The sequence below is a fragment of the Bactrocera latifrons genome, unplaced genomic scaffold (genome assembly GCF_001853355.1).
Source record: "Bactrocera latifrons isolate USDA-ARS-PBARC rearing strain unplaced genomic scaffold, ASM185335v1 scaffold_304, whole genome shotgun sequence".
Lineage (NCBI taxonomy): Eukaryota > Metazoa > Arthropoda > Insecta > Diptera > Tephritidae > Bactrocera > Bactrocera latifrons.
In genome coordinates this window covers 104,897-119,460 of record NW_017536675.1, presented here as the reverse complement: position 1 = coordinate 119,460, position 14,564 = coordinate 104,897, and the positions used below count along the sequence as shown (strand labels likewise).

The window sequence follows — 14,564 nt, the reverse complement described above, 5'->3', positions numbered from 1 at the left end:
TTTAGATATATTTCTAGTGCTTTTAAAATTTTAATAATATAGAATTGGTACACAAAATTTGGCTTTTAATGCGGCTTAAGTAATTTTTTTTTTTATAGAATATTCATATATGAATAGATATATTAATGCATAATTATTTGCATTTGCGCGAATTTTTTGCGAGAAGTCGGTCCATGGTTTTACTGGTTTTTCGAGCTACGAACATACACATAAACAAGCAAACATACACACACACACACACAAGTACTGATCACCAAGTCTTATGGTAAATATAGTTTTACATAGGAAGTACATACTAAAGTGGCATATATACATATACCAAATAAAGATATATATAATTAATTAACGTAAAGATGAAAAGAAGAATTAAGCTTACGGGCATTTGACTAAAATTATATAACTGTACTGTGTCTAGTAAAAGGTAGTTAAAGAGAAATGAGACATTGTCGATTTGGCTTTTAGAAATGTATATACACATGTATTGGAGTATACCATTTACTTATGAGTAGATAAATGTATGTGCATATATAAATGTGTGCGCAAAATTTATTTTGTTTTTTGTTTCTAGAGAAAAAAAAATTTAATTAATAAAAACTTTAAATTAAATAAAAATCACACGCATAAATAGGGAATACACAAACAACAATGTCGTTACTTTAGATGCTGAAGCAAAGAGTTATAAACTGCAATTATTTATAGTAAAATTTTGATACGTTAAGCAAGCGAACGCCGGCATCGAATGGCAGCAGATGCTAACGGGACAATTTTGAAAAGCAACCCTTGGTGAAAGTTTATACAAATTTGTATAGTGGTGTGGCCAGATCAGTAGGATATTTCAAATTATTATTGTTGCTATTCATTTCTGATGTAAATAGTAAAAAAAAAATTGGAGAGAATTTTTCACTACTTAAAACCTAACCTACAATCTCTACGAGAACTACTTGGTTATTTGATGGGAATGCAGCGAGTGATTCATTCGGTAAATTTTCGGTGAGTGTAATATTAGATATTGCGAAATTATTAGAAATAAAAATCTATAGAACCCAAGCTTGCATTTCGAAGAACCCGACTTAGTCGGAAAATTCGACAGAATGCTCCTAAATCTTAGCCAAAAAAAAATCTTAGGCAAATGGACAAATCTAACATGACTTATAAGAAACCAGCTATCATCACCCATAAGACATATAATTAAGTTTTAAAAGAACTTTTAGAAGACATATGCACCTTTTGTGTGGAATGCGACTTACATTAAGCCACTCTGCGAACTTTGACTAAATTTCAGAAAAAATAGTTATTTTCGGTTCGGTTGGTAGAAGTTTCAGAGAATTTTCTTTAAACTAAATTAAAGGTTAGCTCCAAGATTATTCAGAATTTGCTAAAAAATTAATTAGTTTGACAGATTACGATGACTTAAAGCTTGCTGGACGACATTCTTGAACCTGTTCTTTATTTAAATAAAGAAGCATGGGACTTCCAGCTGTCGTATCTGACTTTTTTGGAACAAATAGATTTCTGACAAGTTTTGTAAAAGAATCTTGGTCTCAAATTGACATTATTTTCCGGAAAATTTTTTGAAAATATTTTCGACTCTTTTGGACTTAAGAACTTATTATCAACACAGCTTTCGCCTTTCACTGCATTCAGTTTTTATTCCATGGTTTTTGTTGGAGGTATCTATAATCTTTCGCTCTCTTCTTGCTTAACTTTGTAGGGTTTCTTGACGATGTTTCGACGGTTTTACGAAGAAAACTTTTCATAATGATGAACTTTATCAGAAGCTCTGAGTGATTTAGAAAGGAGGTAGTATAGATAGACTGAGGGGATTTAAGTGCAGGTGGTATCACAATGTTAGGAACCCATTGTGATAACACTGGGTTAGTCATTAGATCTATCTCTAGTTAACTTTGACTGAAGGCAGTTTGAGTTAATAGTTTCAGTGGAGTTGAAAGCCCGGGCACCGTTATCTACTTCTACTTGAATTTTACCAATAAATCTTCATATTACCTTCATAACAATACTAATTTTTTTATAGATTTCCATTGTAATCTTTGATTGCAATTTTTTTTCTTCCAATTACTAAGGGATCTCTCTATAAATCATATGATCTATAAACGAACTTATCACGTGCCATTGTCGCGCTTAGTTTCTGATATAAAATATTTTTTTAACCATCTTGATTACTCAGCATATCTTGTCAGCTGAAACCTGTGCATGCAATGAAGTTTACTTCCAAGAAATTCTTAAGCTCTTCTCCAATTACGCTGTTAAACGATCCAATTTTTCTTTTTTTTTTGTGTAAGTAATTAAGTGCCCTTTCAACAACTTCTACTTCTAGACTCCGATGACTTGCACTCGTTTTTCTACCTGCGTATGCACTCTGCTGTATTTATTTGGATACCAGAGTTTCGCTGGGTAAGAAGCTCAAACATTTCTTATCTGAACATGCAACGTTTAGTGTTTGCCTATTTGCCTTCATATTAGAGATAACTGCCAAGAACAGTGTTGTCTTATTAAAAATTGGTTGGTAAATTGCTCTAGAACTCATTCTGGTGGAAGGATCAAACTAGAAAACAGTTTTGGTATTAAAAGACTTGCTCTGGTAAGTGGAGTTTTGGGGGTCAATTTGTGTGGGAGGGTAAGATGGTTTTTAGAATATTATATTTACTGGAGTTTTCTGCGTCAATTTGTACGGATTAGAGGATTTAGAGAACATTGAGTATTGTGGGTTGATTTGTGTAGCGACATTCGAAGGTCTTGAGGTTATTTAGTGGAGCTTAAGCGTACTTAATGATTACAGACTGAAACAGAGCCATTCTCAAGAGAGACTTAAACTTAAAAATATTATAAAAAAAATCAAAACTGTGATTGTTTCTACTGGAGACCACATTAAGCACAGGTTCTACTTATATCCTAGGTTTCTCAATAATTTTTACTGAGTATTTGTAGAAGATTATGAAATTGAAGATATTGAAAGTATGTGGAATTCTCTCTCGCACCGATGATGTAGTTTTGGATGTCTTCACTTGCTTTTGATGTTTTAACTTTTGAACCGGTTGAGATATTAGATCATCGAGCCTTTTTTTGTTTTAAATGCCTGAGATATTCATGCTGGTCCTGGTTTTTTTGACTAAATTATTTCCAGAAAAGGTGATCTATATACTTTGAGTTAAGGCTTCTACAACCCAAATTTTCGAACTTCCCATAATCCCAAAAAAGTAAAAATTTGGACCTAGCGAAGGTTAGCTTAACTACGAACCACATAGTGACTTTAGTTGCCACTTCAAAATCCAGCTTCCTTAATACCCACCCTCGCAACGTTCAGTTATCAATTTTTTAACACAATTTTGACCAAACTCGGCCCACTGTGCGTACTACTTAAAAATCCATGACGCGCATTTTTCCACTTTTCTATTTTTTTTTTCAGCGGCCAATGCATGCAACGTTGCATGCGCCGACTGCCACCGCATTTACTGCGATTATCAACTGTACACACCTATCAACATACATACTTATTTATGTACGTTTGTGTGGTGTGTGTGTGTGTCTGAGGTGGTTTTGAAAATTTTATATGCACACAAGCGTGTGCGCTCAGCTGCTGTGTTGCGCTACTGCTGTCCGTCAGTCAACGACAAATGTTCGCTTGCATTTTTTATATGTAAATACACACGCACACATACATACATATTTTTGTGCATGTGCGTATTTGTATAAGTATACTATATATAATAACACAAAAAAAAGTATTTTTGTTTAGCATATTTTTACAAGTAAATAATATATTGACTTAGTTTTAACACGGGGATGTTTTCAAGCAAACACATGTAAAATGTTAACTATGTAAAAAAAACTCAAAAGGAAAAAAAAAATAGTAAATACGTTTACAAGAAATATTACTAGTATATTGCTATTATTACACTTTATTGTGCGTAGATAACTTAAAAGAAATTAAAATGTTTTGATTGAAAAAATTATAATAATAAAATACAACAAATTAATGTATGAAATTAGTCATGTGTTGATAGCTGGACATTTGGGCACAGTTGCACACCAACAGATATGTATGTGAGCTGTCTCTTATACACATCTAGATGTGTATAAGAGACAGCAATTATATGTGTTTTCGATAAATATGCTACTTTTTATTCAAACAATTTTTTATTTAGGAAAAAAACTGAGAAAGAATTATTATTCTATTAAATAGTATTTATGTATGTATATAATTTTTTTATATTTTCTTAATATTATTATTAATTTTTTCCAGGTTTGTTGCTAAAAATTATTTTATGTTCTTATTTGAAAATTTTTTATAAAATAAAAAAAAATTAAAATTAGAAAAAAATTAATTTTTTATATTTATACATAACTTTTATAAATTCTTAATGCAGTCTATAATTTTGTATGGCTTTAGTGATGAAAACTATTGAAATTTTATTAGAGTACTTCAGTTTTTTAATAAAATTAAAATGTTGTTACGAAAAGTTGAAAATAATGTATAAAAAAACAAACAAAAATATATATATATTTATAAAAATAGCTAAAAAATATTTATCAACAAAAGTAAAAAAAAAAAATATTTTTAATTTTCTTTTATTTAAATTTAGAAAATAGTTAGTTGTTTATAATTTTCGGAGTAATTAATATACATTTTTGTATTTGTAATTTTATATAAAAAATAAATTGACTACTTTAATTTACTGTAATAAAAACAAGGCAACACATTATTTCTCGTAAATAATTTTTTTATTAATAAATAATATATGCAACTAAAAATTCAGTCTTTGCAATTTTTCTGTAAATCTTAAAAAAATTTTAAGAAGTATGTTGAAAATTAATATTAAAAAAAAAATTTTTTTATATTTCAATAAAAGTAACTCGACAAACATTTATAAAATATAAAACTAAAATAATTAATTCTTAAAAAAATAATATTTGCAATATTTTTCGCTTTATTAAAATTATTAAATTATAACGTAAAATTTTTCAAAACAACAAAAGTTTTGATAAAAATAATATTATGACATTGCTATGAAGAATTTAACATTTTAAAATTTTTAATAATATAACTAAAATACTTACAAAAATTTCAGGTGAATTTCATATTTTTCCAAATTTTTTTTTAAATATTAATCATTTTTTAACATTATTTTTTATAAATTTTTGTTTAAAAACTTTTACGAAAATTTTGCAAAAAAATAATTTGAATGAAAGATATTAATATAAAACAAATAAAGTTTATAAATATTTTTGTTTTTAATTTTCTATAAATTTTTTTGTTGAATAAGGTAGTTTAAAAACAACTCACATACATACATTTTTGTATATATATATGTAACTATATGTATATCTGTATATATGTATGTAACTGTGCACACTGCCAGCCATTCAACATATTTGTTGTAATTTTTGTTGTAATTCATCAACTAAATAAAAGCTTTAATTAAATCATAAAAATAATTAATTATGTAAAATTATTAGAAATAAATATACATATGTAAAAATGTATGAAAACATAAAATGAAATTCAAAACTATATAATTCAATGCATGTATGTATGTATTTATGTATACACGTGTGCGTAAATAGATAACGAATAAAGAAATGAAAAGAAAAAAACTGCAAATCACAAAAAAAAAAAAAACGAAAATAAATACATAAAATATTAAACAATTGTACAAATGTATGTTTGTATGTGTATAAGCACGTGAGTATGTATTTGCGTATATGTGCGTGGGTGTTTGCCTTTCAACAATTCTGGTTAAATGATTACACTTTTCATTTATCATTTTTCACCTTTATGCATTTGTATGCATGCATATGTGTGTGTGCGTCTGTGTGTATGTAGTTCATTTCCTTTTCGTATCAATTGAATGTTGTTTGTGTTTTTGTTTTAAATCAAATTAGTTGCACTACTGTTCGGCGTCATCATCACCACCGTCATCGCCATCGTCTCCAGCGACCGACTATTTATTCGTGTGTTTTGTTCGATTTTTCGGTAGTTGGTATCCCGCGCGGCAGCGATAAAGAGCGGCTCATAAAGGTGGTAATATGTGTATGGTGGCATTAATTCATATTCGTATATACATAAATATGTATTGGTGTGTGTCTAGTTGGAGTAAATAAAAGATTTACTGTCTTTTAAAATGCCACCGATTACGAGGATACCTGAATTGTAGCCAACGCAACAACCCACACACACACCTACACACGTACACTGTGATCCTCGCTGCTGATCGGAGATTGCAACTCCAGCGCTGAGACAGACGGTTTAGTGTGGAATTCAGAAAAAAAAAAAAAACAGAAAAACAACAAAAATCGTAAAGCGAAAACGAAACGAAAAAGAGTTGGCGACGAGAAAGTGGAAGGAAAGATAATTCGTTTGCTACTTATTTTTCACACACACACACATACATGTGTACTTTCAGCAACCCACAGACAATTTGTATGAAAGTATCTGGAAGATACTCCTATCGGCCGTTCGCTGTGACTGTCTCAAAAGCCGATAGCGAGGCACATTTATGGCCGCTGCCAAGTTGCTGCTGTTGCACTCCGGCGACACGCGCATACAGAAACAAACAAACATATATGTATATATCCATATATATGTATGCTCTTACCAACTTTAGAGACTGTCAGCTAACTGGATACCCAATCAGTTGGCAAGGCAAACATAGTTGCCAGCAAATAGGCAAATAAATGTCTGTATAGAGGGAATGTGAGTGTGATGGGATTAGATGTTCTTCGGGAAATTAAAAGGAAATATAAATGCTAAAAAAAATTTTAAAAAAATTAAATATTAACAAAATATATATATGTATAATAAAAATAAATAATATTTAATAAAATTAAAAAACTATATATAAAAAATTAAGACTAAAATACAAAAAGTAAAAAAAAAAAAAGTAAAAGAAAAAATATATACTAAACAAGGTGAAAAAATAAATTCAATTAAAAATATAATATATAAAACAAAAGAATTAAAAAAAATATATATTTAAAAAAAAAACTAAAAATAAGATAAAAATATAAAAAATAAAAAATAAAAATTAACAAAATATTAACGATTCAAATGAAGTTGAAAATTTGATTTTTCCATACTTTTACTACTGTGGGCACAAAATAGTAAGACTTTTAAATTTAAATTTCGTCGAAATGTTTTTTTTTCTAAGTTGGTATAATTCTCGGTGACAGCTGTTCCCCATGTCACATCAATATAATCATTAGTGTCTAGTATAGACTTGTCTTTCTGAAATACATGAAGTCCAATGGGCGATTTTTCGGATGAGTGAAATTATTCCACAAAGAAGTTACATTAAATTTTGTGTTAAAGCACGTTTGGTCCCAAAATAACCAACAAACAACAAAAAACAAAAAAACAAAACACAGCATGGCGTTAAAGTCTTCGAAACGTATCATTACTGGCGTTGAGTCTGCACACCGATTTCCTTCTAACCGGCCAAACTGTTCACAAGGAATACTATTTCAGTGTTAAGCGTCCTTTGTGCGAGGCTATTCGTCAAAATAGACTGGAATTTCGGGACCACAACTATTCATTTTTGCATCACGGTAATGCATCATCGCATACTGCTTGGATTCTTCCTGAGTTTTTTGCCAAATTTTCAAACAATAACAATATCGTTGCCAAACGAAGCGAATACGGAGCGCCTAATTTAACTTTGTGTGATTTCTGGCTACTCAGCAAACTCCAACAACCGCCCAGAGGAAACTGGGGAAACCGTGCCGGAAATTAAATTTAAGAACTGTTTCAAGGTTGAGAAAAACGTTGACATAAGAGTTTTGGGGCTAAGAGGATTACTTTGAGGGGGATGATTGTGAAAAATAAACCATAACAGTGAAACTTGGACATTGTCTTCTGAGGATTTTTTTTTTTTTTKTTTTTAATAAAATTGAAAAAAGTAAATTAATTACAATTACAATTTATATATATCTAGCACTAGCGGTTAAGCCATCAGCTTTTTTCTGAGGATTATAATTCGTTCTTGTGCTGAAAATGGTTAAGATCGAATAATTGGTTGTCATAACGCCATATATATAAAGTCTTGCGGTATTTTCGCTAGTTGGCGCTGAGAGCGCGTAGTTCTAGTTTTATTCGTCGCATCGGGTCATGCTATACCTTTTTGGAAAGCTCATTTTACGCGCTAACGCGTGCTTGATTGATTGTCATTTCTTTTAAGTCGTTCGTGAGTTATAGCGTCGCAAACATGGAGCAAAATAAAGAGAAAATACGGCATATTTTACATTACTACTACGATAAAGGCAARAATGCATCTCAAACCGTCAATAAAATTTGTGCAGTTTATGGACCCGATACAGTTTCCATTTCCACCGCACAACGATGGTTTCAAAGTTTTCGTTCTGGTGTAGAGGTGGTCGAAGATGAGCCACGCTCCTGAAAGCCTGTCGTCGAAAATTGCGATAAAATCGCTGAATTGGTCGAAAGAGACCGGCATAGTAGCAGCCATAGCACCGGTCAAGAGCTGGGCATGAGTCATCAAAACAAATTTTATGAACTATTGAAAATTCAATAAAAATACCGCAAGACTTTTTGGACAACCTATTAGTATGTCATATGGTTTTTCAGACATTCACATGTGAATTATCTTGACGATGATGATCAAGGAGCATCTTTCTCTGATAACAGTATGCTTTCATGGCAAAAGTGCGTAAAATCAGGTTAATACTATCTCCAGACCTCATATACCTACTAAATAAATATTTTCGCCCTTCCGGTTGACTTTATAACGCACTTATCGGTTAATATAATATGTTTGAATCTAAAATAAATTCAGAGAGAAACTCCCTCTAGTAACACTGCATTCCTGTGCCTTAAATGGATCAAATCGCGTAAGAACAGAAACATTATTATTCTAATCGAAATATTAAACTTCTTGGGTCGGTTGACTTTAGGATACATATTATGGATATTAAATAAGGTAATCTAACGAAGGGTAGCAGGCGCTTCAAGAGTTGGACCATTTCAATTCGTTACCTAATATGAGCTCAGCCGGTTAAAATTGTCAACCGAGTATTAGCGCTAATTTTATACGCAATATTTTTAGTGACAATTTCTATAGACACTTCAATTAACGTTCATAATTTCTGAAAATTTTTGAGAGTATCTGACGTGTGACCCGCACCCGATCCTCTACTACCCATTAAAATGTGAATTTGTGAGAATATTTTCCTGTGTGTCGCAAGTTCGATTCTGAATCTATAACTCATTTGCAGCGCGCCTGCGTCGCCGCCACCCTCGCCAATGTCACGCCAAGGTGAGTGTGTGAACAATTACGAACGCAATAATCATCGCACTAAAATATAAATAAATGTTTGCCCAGCAAGCGACAACAAAAACAACTACAAGGCACATTAATGATAATAGCTACAAAATATGTAGTAATAAGCGGAACAACAACAACAACAGCAAATGGTAAGTAATAACAACGCGCACATGTGAGTGACAAGCGAGCTGTCGGTAGCAGAGGGCGCAGCGGCAGCGGCAGCAATGGCGGCAACAGCAGTCAGCAATGCGCGAAAACGGCAGAAGCGGTAGGCAAAAAACAACAAAAGCGAAAATAAAAACAAAAAAAAAAAATAATAGGCGGCAGTCACCACAATGACTTACAACAACAAAAGATAATAACAGCAGAAAATGGCAAAACAAAAGCAAAGGCGAACAATAAAAATACTAGCAGTAACGAAAATAACATGCATCCACCAGCAACAACAACAACAAGAAAGACAATAGTCGGTTGAGCCGCACAGCAGCCAGCCAGCAGTTGGCAGTCAGCAGCCATAGCCATAAAATGGTAGCAGTATCAAGTTTTATGTACTGGAGGGTAATCCATGCAGTCCCACCGTCAGCCACAGCACACCGCCGCGCGTACCACTTTCCGCGTGATAAACCACGCACTAGACGCCAGCAGCAGCAGCAGCACCAACGTCCCACCGTTGCTGCGCGCTGGCTCTCCACTTCTTCGAACGCAGCGTGGCCGGAGAAAAACACACACAGAGCGAAAACTACAGTAGAGCAGAAACGTGAGTTCAGCGGCTGACTGAGCTCTGCTACGAACCGGGATCTGGTAGATTGTCGAAGAAATGTTAAAAGATTTTATGTTTTACTATGAATTGGACCAAAGATTTCCTTTTTAGGAACTCTTCCAGTTTTTAATATGTTTCTTCAAAAATAAGGTTCAAAACTATCCCTTCTTAGGAGTGTGAAATCTTACAATCCATAAGACTTTAGATTAGATGGTAGAGGTCATTGCAATTGGTTCCAGTTGCGGCAGCGAAAGAATAGTTCGAAAAGCTTTGGAATGTGGTATAAGAATATTAAATATATCTATAAGTTTCTCTAAAGAGGAGATCACGTAATATGAGACCAAGCAAGTACTAAAGCTTCGAGAAATCCTTGCCGTAAAAAATTTTCGCTACAAAAATACTCTCGAATTTATAAAATAATACTGGCAGAGGAGTTTCCGAAAGTTCATTAGTACGTTAACCGTCAGTTATAGTCACAGTTAATGGAATAAAAGTTTTATTTGAAGTTCTGTCCGGCAGTTCTTAGAGCTCCTAAGCTTCAAGACCTTTGTTGGTGCGTTGTTAAATAGTCAATGGTAAGTTCCTTTTGGCGGAAACGTCAACTGTTTTTCCATCCGGTTCGTCTTAGTATTATGTCTGATGAAGAGTGACAAAATCAAAAAAAATATCAAAATTGGAAGTTGGGAGTCAGTGCAGACGAACTATGTTAACTTTGAAAGCACGAAGGGAAGCTTAGGGTTAATTAGGATAGGGTTGATGACATGCCCAAGATGTTAATCAAAACGAAGTAGAATAAATCTGAAATCTATCTACTAAGCTTCTTTATAAACATTTTTAAAGTCGGTGTGAGTTACATGAAGTCCGGAACGATTACGATTAGATTACGTTCGTCGGAGCAACTTCCTATGTAAGTAATTTTAAAGCACCAAAACAATACCAGAAGTATGAAAATTTCCCAGCCGGGTATATCCGATGCGAGAAATGTTGGATAGAAGCAGATAATCGGTATCCATAGAACGTAGAACACTGTTAAAAATGTCGTTTCAAAAACTATAAAAACTATAGTTTGAGGTTTTAGGAACACCGAGCTTCAGCACACTTTATCTATTTTCTAATTTCCCTCGAAGATTACTAGAAGAAGGACCTTCAAATCTAATAGGTATCAGCTACGAGCTCCAGCACACTGCATCTATTTTCCAATTTCCCTTGAAAATTTCCAGAGAGTAGGCCTTTAAATCTCATCAGAATCAGCTTCGAGCCTCAGCACAATTTATCTAATTTTAAATTTTACTCGAAGATTGCCAGAAGAAAAAGAAGAAATCTACCAGTATCAGCATACTTTATCTATTTTCCAAGTTCCCTCCACCAAATACCTCTCGAAACTCCACTGTACGCCAATGCCTAGAGATAATATCTCAAAGTTGTTTCCAGTTGCTGTTACTTTGTATCGTTTTACTCCGTCTGATCTTTTTTCGTATTTTGCTTTCCGTCTTCGTCAAATTTCAGCGTTCAGGTTTTGTTTTTCCGCTTGCTTTTCCAGCATTTAGTGAATATATGAGAGTGTGTCGACCATTTTTTTACGCTCACAATTCGTTATACTAAATTCTTCAGGTTTTCAAAGCCGTTTCAACGTTGCTAACGTTGCGTCTATGCGGTCAGAAGCGGCAAACGAACACCAAGACTAACTGACACACTGACAAATGAAGAAAACGGCGAACTAACAGACAGAGGAAAAAGCGCCGACAAACGCTAAAGGAGTGTGACAGTTAGACGCTTGGACACAATGTCAAAACGACAAACGAGCGGACGACGAGCGTGAACGCAACAACAATTCTCCATATCCGCACTAACGCGCTAAAGAAAACCCGTTTCTCTCACTAGCCGAACTGAGCTCGCTCACAGCGCACTCACCAGCACGCACAGCCCGTCGAACAGGTAAGTAACAGGTAAATTACCGATTGGAACAGTGGCGCTCAACACAACGTAGCGAATACGTGCGCATCGAATATGCCGCTGCGCCGCGCCGACAAGTTGGCCTGTGCGCTCACATCAAATTTAATGAAAACAAACAAAACAGCAGGGAAAACCAGTAGATAACAACAACAAAACAAAAGCCATATCGCTTGTACTCATTACTCTCCCAGTAGTACGTCTAGTGGCAGTCGGCAGTGGCAACAGCGGCACCACCACAGTAGTCAAGTCAACGCAGTCAATCGGTGGCTCAGTGGCTCGTTGGCTCTTTTGTATAACGTTGCAACTGGTTTTTGGCTAACTTGGTGGCTGACGCTTGTACGACACGTCGGTGGCGCTCTGAGCGTATAGCATAGAGCGACAGTCAATGAGGATCACAGGTGTTTGTGAGCATTACGCCGGTGTGTTGCAGTGAGTTAGTGGCCCATACTCTCAACCTCTCTCTCACTCTCTGTAGCAGCTTATTGGGCGCTCGTTTTCGAATTGGCTGCAGCAGAAGGTTTTTAGGCTCGTTGCCCCCAACGGTGCCACTCTCGATTTAGTCTTGAGAAGTTGATCGTACCAAACACACCTGTAGACAGACGTAACGGTCGAAACGTAGTGAGCAAACCATACGGACGGTTTGGGTTTTGCTCTGTTTTTATTGTTGTTGTTTTTTTTTCGCTTATGTGCTACGCTCGTTTTTCCAATCGTGTTTGGCGGTTTGTTCATTGCCTCTGCAACAACGACAAATTCAACACGTTCACCAATACATAAAAGTGTCGTGTACAACAACAACAACTATAACTAATATACTGTGTATGTGTAAGAAATGAATAAATAAATAATAAAGGAGTATATACCATACATAAGCAATAAGCAAGAGAAGATTAAAGTGCGCAGTAGCAGTGGCGACGAGCATTCGTTTCGTCGGTAGCGGTCTAGTGGTGAGAAAAGGCACCAAACTCTGGGCAAGGTTGCCTAAGCAGGCGGGCGGGCGGTCTTACAGAAGGTGGCTAGCTCGTAGCGAGCTATGACGTGCGTCTCCAAGGGATCGTGGTGGGATTTAAAGCGTTTGTTGTGCAGTCAGTCGCTGTTGTTTTTGTAATTTGCGACTTTATGCATGCCGTTGTTGTTGCGCGCGTGTCTTATTTGAACTTGCAGCGTAGCGTTTCAGTAGCTCATGCGAGAGTTTACTCTCTTCACATTCATGCAGTCTTCGGACTTTGAATCTCGCGCTCCAAACGCCTGCAGCGACTCGCTCACTCACTCATCAACGTCTGGGCCGTAGAGTTTCCATTCACCACAACCCGTTTTCTAGCATCCGAGTGTCGAATGCTCTGGCGTATGGAAAAAGGTGATATCTACAGATAGCCACACATACAGTTAGAAATTTGATCTGTACGTATGTGTGTATCGCGTTCGACGTTCGCCTGAGCTTAGAAGGCATATCTTTACGGTGTCTATACTGTCAGAGCGCTATCTATCTTGCTATACATATACACATATATAGCAGTATGTGTGCGTATATGCTTCGTCGTGTACATATGTATATGTGTATATGCATGTGTTTTATGCGATCACAGCGCGATTTCGACAATTTTCTAGCATCGCTCAGCGTTTCACGTTAACCGCGTCGTCACCGTCACCCTCTTTGTCGTCGTCGTCGTTATCGTCGTCTTGGGCCGTAGTCGGTCGTGTGGGTAGAGATTGGGACTACTTGAGGAGCGATTTGGTAGCTGCACTGGCTTCAGCTCCTATTTCAAAACAGAATGTAGGAAAACACATTTCAACTGCTGTTTGGCCAGCACCACCAAGCGAGTTGGAGTTTTGGCTTACAACGTAACTTGTTGTTGTTGTTCTTGTAGTTACTGTTGCTTTTTCGATTTTGGTTGTTTTTGTTCAACTTTTGCTTTATTGTTTTATTATGCTGTTACCAGAGGGTGTATGTATGTATTTGAGAGTATTGATGTACAAATAAACATACACATGCATACATACAAATGACTAGGCAACAGGGCGTCACAATGGGCCATGATAGACGATTGAATAGAGATAGGTTTATGGGCGTTCACGCAGTTGTAGCCATGGAAGGGGTAAGATAATGACTTGTAGTTAGGAAATGAATGCACATGCACGTGTATGTGTTTATGTATGTATGTATGTGTGCGTTTAGGTGCGTGTGTATGTGTGTAGAGTAGCTGATGCAACTGCTGGAGTTTACTGAGGCGACATACATACATGCATACTGGTGTGTTAGATTATTGGTGGTTAGAAGTGGTGAAAAGGGTTGCGGAGCGTGGGGGAGTTAGAAAATTCCTTAGCAATGGGAATAATGTGTAAAAAGAAAGCCGCAGTGAAATGAAAAATATCGTTTAAACGTCGCGTGTAACATACGTATGTATGTATGTGTATGGTTGCACTGAACAGTGAGCAATTATAAAGTCTGGAATGCTCATATTTCAAAATAAAAATATTAAAAAAACTTGTGAAATTAAAAAAAGAAATGTAGCACTGGCACTTCCAGAGTAATGAAAAAAAATTATAGAATTAAAATT

General features: G+C 35.0%; 1 protein-coding gene across 3 annotated transcripts in view; it reads left to right on the top strand.

The window, feature by feature from the left end:
- Window positions 1-12,559: 12,559 nt before the first annotated feature.
- The window catches only part of LOC108970653 (protein bowel), a 28,443-nt gene continuing 26,438 nt past the window's right edge, over window positions 12,560-14,564 (top strand). The window contains exon 1 of one of the 3 annotated variants that reach the window (XM_018936152.1): window positions 12,560-12,825. The gene's annotated coding sequence lies outside the window, so the exon portion shown is untranslated. Of the gene's footprint in view, window positions 12,826-13,774; window positions 13,849-14,068; window positions 14,103-14,564 lie in introns of those variants that run through there. The other 2 variants (XM_018936154.1, XM_018936155.1) reach the window with 2 other exon arrangements.